The 5,973-nt window shown below is 40.4% G+C and overlaps 1 pseudogene across 1 annotated transcript; it reads right to left on the bottom strand.

Moving 5' to 3' along the window:
• Nucleotides 1-3,063: 3,063 nt before the first annotated feature.
• LOC116546287 lies at nt 3,064-4,379 on the bottom strand (annotated as a pseudogene). Its single transcript, XR_004266656.1, has one exon. The product of XR_004266656.1 is annotated as an F-actin-capping protein subunit beta pseudogene (transcript).
• Nucleotides 4,380-5,973: the final 1,594 nt, after the last annotated feature.

The raw sequence follows: 5,973 nt of genomic DNA, 5'->3' as shown, positions 1-5,973 counted from the left end.
AAGAATATTTAACTGGGTCCTTAAAAATCAAAGAAGGGGATCTAAATTGTGTGCAGAGAGAAGTAAGCCTGCCACTTGATGAAGAGTTCAGTCAGCCTCTGAATCTCGAGGCTCTTAACAGTTAGCCTGGAATAATAATAATACTATGTTATTATCACTATGGCTATGTAACAATCATTTCAAATCTTAGTTGTCTAAAACAACAATAATTTTTAAATTCTCAAAAACTTGGGAGCAGCTCAACTGGCCAGTTCTAACTCAGGGCCCCTTGGGAGATTGCAGTGAGTGGAGGCTGCATCTGGGTCCTCTCAAAGTCTTCTTCACTCACACATCTGGGCTGGAAGGACCGGAAGATCTAGCAGCTGGAACTTCTAGAGCTCCTCAGGCATTTGCCTGTGTCTTTGTGTGCTCTTTCCTTATGGTCTTTCCAGCCTGGTAGGTTCAGGGTCAGCAGACTTCTTATATGGTATCCCTAAAGGACTGTGGCCTGAGACAGCGAGCCAGGAGGAAGCTGCATTGTGATGTAGGCTTAAAAACCAAGTTGTGTCACTTTCACACATTCTATTGGTAGGCAGTCACAAATGTCTATCCCACCATTTCACGGAGAAATGTCAACATATGAATTATAATAAGAGCATGGAGGGTGAGAGATATAACTCCCATCTTTGAAAACTATAAGCTGTCATGACATATGAAGTTGTTATAAGGATTAAATGATATTATTCACGTTCAGTTTATAAACTGTAAAGCACTATACAAAGTTATAATAGTAAGAATAAAATTGTACATGTTTCTCTATTATAGAAGGTAATTTCTAAAGATAAGGTGAAAGGGCATAATGAACTTTTAAATGGAATTAAGACAGTAGTAGTAGCACAGAAACCATCTTTATTCAAAGATTTGTGGTACATTGTTTATACCAATAAATTTTTAGAGGTTTATACGTTTATTTTGTCATATTTCTTTTTTAAAAAATCACCTGCCTTAAGAATACCTTTTCCTGCCTTGATGTAATGGTTCACACCTATCATTTCGGCACCTTGGGAGGCTGAGGTAGGAGGATCACTTGAGGCCAGGAGTTTGAGAACAGCCTGGACAACATTGGAAGACCCTGTCTCTACAAAAAATGAGAAAATTAACAGAGTGTGGTACCATGCCCCTATAGTCTGAGCTACTCAGGAGGCTGAGGCAAGAGGATTGCTTGAGCTCAGGTGTTCAAGACTGCAGTGAGCTATGATGACTACTGCACTCCATGCTGAACAATAGAGCAAGACCTTGTCTCAATAATAATAATAATAATACCTTTTCCTTTTTTGCAGTCTAACGGAACCTAAATGAAAATCTTATATTTTGCCAGTAACTAAACAGAATACATATTAGGGAACTGTCTTATTTGGGGGTTCAAATGATTTCTAAAGTTTCTATAAGTTCTAGGAAATTGGAAGTCTAAGAGCCAGTTGGATTCACCTTACTAATTCAATGCATTAAATTTGTAAAGTATTTATTTATAGACAGGTCTCAAGTATCAACTTTTGATTTACAAATATGCTTACATTGAAGAAATAACAACACAAATAGAAGACAGTGAAAGGAAGAAGAGCGAAAGATTGACCCTATCTAACTCTGTCTGATTGGGTGGGTTCCAGAAGAGAAGGTCTTCCAGGGTTCAGGATTCAGTCCCCTGTAAGGTGAATCCTAGAAAAGAGACTGACTGAGACTCTATGGTCTGCGGATCCCAGGAAATGCACCTAGCTACTGAAAGGAAACTGGGATCTAATCCCTACCTGAAACCTAATTTCCAAAAGTTATTCCCCTGTATACTCCCTGCAGGTCTTAGGCCCCCCTAATAAGATAAATATATCAGAAAGGTATAGGTTCCCGAAAGGTTGTAACTATTTCAGGCTGTCATCACTGTTAGTATTAGAGAAGTTTTCCCATTAGTTGTTATTAATCAGAATTACTGAGGTGATATTTTTAAATTAAAAAAGCAAGATGCAGAATAGAGTATGTAACCATGTCTATAAAAGAAAATAACACATATTCATACATATATATATTCATTCTGTAAATAAATAAATACTTGTCCAGTGAATGTATATGTTTTCATGTACATAGAATATCTCTCTGAAAAGATACACACAAAACTGGAGGCCGTTGTTGCCCCAGCAAGGAAAACTGAGGGACTGGGAGAGAGAGGAAGGGAAGGAAATCTTGCTTTCACTAAATTTACTTTTGTACTTTTACACTGTGTACCATATACATACATTACCTATTCAAAAGCTTGTTTGAAGCTACTCTGGGATAATTAGTGGCCAGTATACTTGCAAATGAACTAGGATGGCGTGCTATGATCAGAGAAAGAACCTCAGGCTCTTCATGCTTTGCTTCTTTCTCACACTAGGATTGCACAGGTTTCTATTTTAACTGCATATAAAGTCATATCATAAAGACTTTTTAATTTTATCATCTTAGCCAGGGTTCCCTCTGAAAATAAAACCTGAAGCAAATGCTTAAGTACAAGCAGTTTATTTGAGAAGTGATCCCAGGTTGCAGAATGAAGGAAAAGGTAGCTAATATAGGAGGGAAAGTCTCTCCCAGTAGGGGTTCATAGTTGGCCATCACTATGCTTTCCTCAATCATAAGGGAATGTCTGAGAAGGTGTCTCAGAACCTGACTGGGACAAGAGAGAATGGGATAGTTTTTCATTGGCTCCTATCCCCATTGGGCAAGGTTGCTCCCAAAAGGGTTGTATTTGCCAGTACTACAGGATTTCATAAAATGTTCTACCTGCAGGTGTCACAGAAACCCCAGACAAAAAGCAAGTGATGTGCCTAGTGCAGGTCTGAGGTGAGGCACTGATGGGATGTACTGAGACTGCCTGAAGCCTGACCAGACCTGGTCACCACAGCAGCAGCTGGAATGAGATGGAAGACAGAGAAGCACCCAAAACATTTTTAAGAAATTCCTTCTTCAACAACTTTCTTCATCAATTCATTTTTTATCCGTCTTCATACTGTTATTGATTTTCTTTCCCTAGCCAGAAAAAGAACAACAATCATGCACTTTTTTTTTCCAGTTTTTCTTCTCTCTTTCACACACCACAGTTAGTTCATAAAATTTTTTTGTTTTACATTTTTTACACCAATGTAACAAAAAGGTGGGAGGGAAGGGAGGCTGGCAGACAGTGGATTTTATGCCTATAAATATGGTGACGGGGAGGAGGACAGGGCCCCCGGGTGAACAAAAACCACACGGTCGCTATGGAAATGTGGAGATAGCTGAGAGCGAGGTGTGGCGGAAGCAGGCTGGGAGCTGGAGGAGGGTGGCTATGGGGCTTTATTCTCAGGGAGAGATGGCGCTGTGCGGTCAATGATGCAGCTGTTTGTGACCTGTGGGGAGGGAAGGGACGAGGGGAAGGAGCAGAAAACAAGTTTTCTAAGAAAGGACTCTAACGAGTGCACGGCGTCTGGTTAACGTGAAGCAGAGGTTTAGCATTGCTGCTTTCTCTTCAAAGCCTCCACCAGGTCATTCTTCAGAGCTTCTTGTTTTGATTTGTCTGCAAAAGCCTGCACAGACCTCAGCCCGTTGACAATATCCTTTGTTTTTCCAAAGTAGATCTCGTTCAATGTACTTCCGATTTTATTTTCTATGTCCTCTACCAGACGCCCGATGTTGGCTATGTGTGGGGAGCAGTCGCTCAATGTTTCATCTTTCTCCATCTGTCTGGTGAGGCTGCCTCCGAGGTTCACGGTGCCAGAGCCGGATTTGTTGGTCTGCAGCCACAGCATCACCATGGAGGTCAACTTGTAACGGGCGGTGCGGCCGCTGGATTTCTCCTGCACTTCCATCAAGTGGATGGAATCCCAGCAGCCTTTGATCTTCTTTGATCCATCTCCAGCCTTCTTTATGAGGATAACTCCAGCAAAGCCATGATCCAGATCCCAGAGGTAGACAGATGAGACTCCGCCTTCAAAATACAGGTCTCGGTACTGGTCAAAGGCATTGTTGGCTTCCACCTCCAGCTTTCACAGCCGAGCTGAAGGTATGGCCCCATCCTCCAAGGGAGGGTCATACTTGTTGCTCCACAGTGACCTATAGGAGTCCCCATCTCTGTTGTAGTCACACAAAAGGTAATCCTTTTCCACAACCTTGTCTCTGGCAATTTTCAGTGGCTGGTCAACAGAAGACAGGAGATCCTCACATAGACTGGGGACCAGGTCAATCAGGTCGCTGAGGTTTTTCTCGATTTGCTGTGGAGGCAGGCGCCTCATTAGGTCCAAGTCACAGTTCAGCTGTTGATCACTCATGGTGGCAGCGGCGGCGGCGGTCCCGGTCCCAGCGTCAGTGGCTCTCCCCCGCCGCAGCAGGGCCCGGCGCTTCCAATCATGCACTTTTAAGAGGAATTTAACATGTAAAAACACTATCAATGTGCTTGTATACATAAAAAATATTTCTGGAAGGATACTCAAGATAACTTGTTTTGTTCATTTCAAAATAAAATCAGTTTTTTAAAAAAGTTAAACACATACAAGTTAGCATCATATTTCAGAAATTTTGCCAGATATTAAAAAAAAAAACCACAGGCATTTGATTAAAGATAGAGGTTTGAATGTATACATTTACCTCTATGCTGTCTGAAACCCCATTAAAATGAGAGTAAAGGAATATTTTTAAGTATACATCCAAGAAGCAAAGAAAACAGAAGATGATAAAATAGCAACAAAATATTGGAAGCTGGAAAGTAGATGGGTGAATGCTAAGTGACCCAGCAGGCTGCAGAATGCTGAAACCTGTGTCAGTAGTGGGAGAAACCAAGATGTACATTGACTTACCTCAGAACTCCAGACATACTCAGGAATTACAGGGATGGGTACCTATGAAAGTGGAATGAAAAAAGCTAAAACTAGGATAGTTACTTTAGTTACTTTAATTTAGTGTAGGAAGAAGTTAGAGTTTGGAGTCCTGTCTCATTCCATGCAGCTGGGAACTGACCCTTTCCCATCCTAGTGGAAGGTAAGATAATAAGAGAAACTCTACTCCGAAGTACATCATGCAGAGTTGGGTTTAGAAGTGTCTCTTCAAAACAGGGGATTAAATTAAAGTCTACATATTAAAAGTTGAGTTCTCCAGCCCCTTCTTCTACTCAGCTCCCAGAATTCTGACAACTAGGTTTGTATTCTTTCGACAGGGTACTGGAAGCTTCTTCTCCAGAAACGAACCCAATACAAAAGTCTTAAAGATACTCACAGTCAAAGATTCCCCTTGAAAAACAGCTGAACTAATCACCTAAAAATTAAGCCCACAAGTCCACAAGCCCTTTATCCTCCAGACCCAGATCTTCTAATCAGTTATGTGGTATCCACATTTTAAATATGAGAGGACTACTGAGGATCATCTGATATTGAGGAAAGCCAGAAAACAAAGGAACTTAGAAGAAAGAGTGACAATATTAAATAAACATTTTTAAAAAATATAATGGAGAAAATTTTTGCAATCTTTCCATCTGACAAAGGGCTAATATCCAGAATGTACAAAGAACTTAAACAAATTTACAAGAAAAAAACAAACAGCCCCATCAAAAAGTGGGTGAAGGATATGAACAGACACTTCTCAAAAGGATACATTTATGCAGCCAACAAACATATGAAAAAATGTTCATTATCACTGGTCATTAGAGAAATGCAAATCAAAACCACAATGAGATATCATCTCACACCACTTAGAATGGCAATCATTGAAAAGTCAGGAAACAGCAGATGCTAGAAAGGAGATGGAGAAACAGGAATGCTTTTACACTATTGGTGAGAGTGTAAATTTCTAGTTCCACAGTGTGGAGTTTCCTCAAGGATCTAGAACTAGAAATAGCCTTTGACCCAGCAATCCCATTACTGGGTATATACCCAAAGGATTATAAATCATTCTACTATAAAGACACATGCACATGTTTGTTTATTGCAGTACTATTCACAATAA

Source organism: Sapajus apella, unplaced genomic scaffold (assembly GCF_009761245.1).
Source record: "Sapajus apella isolate SASKATOON/1434 unplaced genomic scaffold, GSC_monkey_1.0 scaffold741, whole genome shotgun sequence".
In the NCBI taxonomy this organism is placed as follows: domain Eukaryota; kingdom Metazoa; phylum Chordata; class Mammalia; order Primates; family Cebidae; genus Sapajus; species Sapajus apella.
This window is presented reverse-complemented; position numbering and strand designations above follow the sequence as displayed.